The sequence below is a fragment of the Triturus cristatus genome, chromosome 2_1, assembly GCF_964204655.1.
Source record: "Triturus cristatus chromosome 2_1, aTriCri1.1, whole genome shotgun sequence".
Classification (NCBI taxonomy): domain Eukaryota; kingdom Metazoa; phylum Chordata; class Amphibia; order Caudata; family Salamandridae; genus Triturus; species Triturus cristatus.
Window position 1 is genome coordinate 835224774 of NC_140581.1, and position 3753 is coordinate 835228526.

A 3753-nucleotide genomic window follows, 5' to 3' on the forward strand; every position below is an offset into this window, starting at 1 on the left:
ATAGGTCTCGCCTTTGATTAAATTAAAGCCATATGCTTTGCTAACGGTATTGTATAGCAAAGCAAATGGCTTTAACTGCCAACAGCTCAAACTCGCGTAAATGCAAGACCTATTACATAGCAAGTGCTTGTATCTTCAGTGTTCAAACATATTTTTTGGAATGGAATCCAGCAATAAATAGCCTTTTAGGTGTTGACCAATCATGTAATTAGTGTAGATGTCTAATCTCTATGATTGCGCAAGAGGTAGACGTGTTTTAACAACCTAGTAACACTAACTATGTACATGTATGAATGTATGCATACACATGATTAATTGAAGATGAAACGTAGCCGAGAAGCAGCACGGCACTGCAAAGGGCCCAAGGCAAAGACACAGTTAGCATGTGTTTGGAGGGATAGCTGGTTACTAAGAGCGAAAGTGTTACTGCATCGTAATGCAGTATTTTTTTTAAGTGGTGAGTTTTCTAATTGGAGCATTGGTGAGGCAGTCCTGTTGGATATGGATGACTTTCTAACCTGGGTGCATACTTTAAGAAAGCTGCTGCCTTTTGTTGTTTTTTATATAGCGCTAACTCGACCAGAATGTGTTGGGGCGCTTTACATGGGCACCAGTTACATAACACAAGGACACATTCATTTTTGGTAGGTAAGAGGAGATAAAGTGATTGACTCCGAAAGTAAAATCTTCAAATACCCAAGAGGGAATACTAAGGGACAGCGATGACAGATAAACTGTTTTCACAGAGACTCGTGTGGAGTGCCATCCATGGGCACTGCCCCCTCCCACAAACATACACATTCCGGCCAGTAATGGAACTTGTTTTAGACCCAGTCCTTTGACCCCTTGCCTACCTCTTCCTGCCAGGTCCATCCTGTGACCTCCACACGCAGTCAGGCAGTCTGCTTGTGCATCCACCTAACACATGGGAGCGCACACCCACTGTCTCAAAGAGCCAGGGCCCCAAGCACAGATATTATGCTTTCCTGGGTGGCTGACACAGTTCTGACTAAGGTGCTCACAGGTCACCGATGCTCTCAGGGTGGCACGCTGGACCCCGGGTAAGGTTCAGGGCTCGGCGCAGCGCGTCTCTCTGAAAGGGCTGGAGGAGCGGGCTGAATGGCGGGGGCGATGTGGCACCGGATATCTCCTGCAGCCGGTCGAAGCCACAGATGCTGAGGGTGCCGTAGAGCACCTTCATCATGCCGTGCATGCCCAGGTGGTTGTGCAGTGGGATACACCCCTACCCGCTCTGCAGCAGGAAGACGCTCATGCTGAAGCTCTCCGTCTTGCAGATGTGCATGTAGGTGACGGGCGGGCTGTGTGGAGCGGCTGGCGGAGCACCGCCCTTGCAGCTCCGCGGCGTGATCTGCAGGTACTCGACCCGCAACTCGTTCACCAGGTTCTTGAGCTGGTTCAGGTTGTTGGAGTAGGTCTTGCTACTCCCTATGGGGGCCGCGGCTGTGGCGCCAGGGAAGATGAGCCAGGCTTGACATGCAATCTGCTGGATGAGGGAGTCCATGTTATCCCGTGGCATCTTCCTCGTCTCCCTACGAATCGGCGCTGACCTGAACTTCTGTGGCCTCGCGAGCTGGTCGCCGTGGTCAAGCTAACACATTGCAGGCACAGCCTGAACCCCACAACCTTCAATCCTTACCGGATCCATTCATGTTAATGGCAAACTCCAGTATGGGGGCGTGAAGTCAAGCCTACAACAGCCACATTACCCCGCTGCACTTTCAAAGTGAAAGTGGGCATGCGCGCCCATTAAAAGCATTTTGCCAATCACAAGCCAGCCTTTGACTATAAACACAACCCTCCTATGTCAAACCTGCAACGCGCATTCCAGGAAACACAATAAAACAACCTCCTCCTCCTCGCCCCCTCCTCCCGAAAAACATTACGCGCGTGTACCTGTACCTAGGGGCCGACGGGGGGAGGGAGGAAAAGCGAAAGCACGCGTATGGACAAAAAAATGCGCGTGTGTGTGAAAGATGGCGTCGGGCTGTCCACATGCACGTGCATTTTTTTGTCCCTATGCGTGCATGTTTAGCGAGAGCAGCCATCTTTGTCCATCTGGACGTGCGTGCATTCAGCTTTGGCTGAATCGATTCCAAAAGGTCCTCTCCATGGCGAGGGCAGCGTATGCGCTGCTTTCGCCGGGCGAGACCTAATAAGGAGGAAAGGGAAAGAGAAAGGAGAAAAAAGGAAAATGAGTAGAGGAAGGAAAATAATAACAAGCATTGGCATAGCCAATAGGTCTCGCCTTTGGGACCTTATAAGTGTTTAGCCATGCAACAGTTGCTGCACCAAGGATATTGTGCTGGATAACTAAACGCTTATAAGGTCCCAAAGGTGAGACCTATTGGCTATGCCAATGCTTGTTTTTTCTAGCTGTCAGTCATATTATGTGGTACATATGCATCTGTGCAATTGTGGTCTAGTGACTGATAACCATTGTTGTCTAATACTGGGTTAACTTCAGGGACATTATTAGTTGTCATAGGTAGCGTATCAGTTCACAGTTGCGACTCGTATCCTCAGTTGTTTAGTACAGCACTCTGAACTGGCCATGGCAACTTGTTGGTGCGGCATAAAGTGATGAAATAGATTTTTTGTCTGTATTAGTCCTGGTGAACTTTAATGGACGATGGTCTTGTTTCCGACCTGGGGAAGCGTCGAACGGAAAGAAGGCCAGAGGATTTCAACACGTGCGAGCCAGGGGCACGTTTAGCATCCAAATGTAAGTTGTTCCAGCCTCTGTGTTTTCTCAAAGGGCAATAAGATGCCATGGATATCTAGCGACAGCCCATATCTGGATGAACCACCATTATACAATATGCACTATGTTGGCCTTTTTGTTGGACATTAAGAAACGTGCACATTTTAAACCTAGGAGTTTGTAAATAAACACTTCTCTTCTAAACACTTAATGAATTTGCACGTTTCCTTTAAATTGTGCGAGAAAAATCTATAAAATACATTATATAGTGGCATATTTGCAGCACTTAAATAAAACACAACTCAGCCAAACACCTTACAATTATTTCCACATACACAACTGGAAAACATGCAGTGTGTTACATATTGTAGATTCCTTCCCGCAAAGTAAGTGAAATATTCTGAGATGCTTTTTCAATAATATTAATAGGATGCAAACTGAGCAAATTGAATATTTGTTGGGTGATATAATTTTTCAGAAGCAACGCTTCTGTTGGGAAATGTCGCTTTGTCATTTTGTGTACTGCAAAATTTGTAATTATATTTGAAGAATTCAAGTTCAACTTGTATTTTCTGTATAAATTAAGTCGGCAAAGTTATTTAGGGCCACTGAGTCTGGAAAACAGATGTAGAAAGGAGATGGAGACGGAGTAGGAGGTCGGTGTGGATTGTTAGATTTGTACCTCATTTCCTCAAGTCCGCTGGAAGGATTTCTGTGAGTATCAGTTTTGGGCATGAATGGTTATGGGAGAAAGGGTCTGCGTCCTACATCAACATGTGAGAAGCTTTGTCCTCTTTATTCCCAGGTAGCAGTCTAATGCCACCCGCACTTAAGGGTATCTACCCTGGGGGCTAGAGCAGTTACACTTTAGAAAAGTACAAGGCTTGCTCAAATGTTATGTCTAGAGGGGAGATCCAAGTGTTAACTGTACATTTTATGTAAAAGCGATTGGGTGGCAAAGAGTGACCCTGTCTAAAATTGTGATTCACGAGTGGTAGTCTGCGATATGTTGAAGTAAACTAAGCTATTTT

At 46.2% G+C, this 3753-nt stretch overlaps 1 pseudogene; it reads right to left on the reverse strand.

Moving 5' to 3' along the window:
• Positions 1–1018: 1018 nt before the first annotated feature.
• Positions 1019–1537, reverse strand: LOC146865948 (2-aminoethanethiol dioxygenase-like; annotated as a pseudogene).
• Between the last annotated feature and the right edge of the window lie 2216 nt (positions 1538–3753).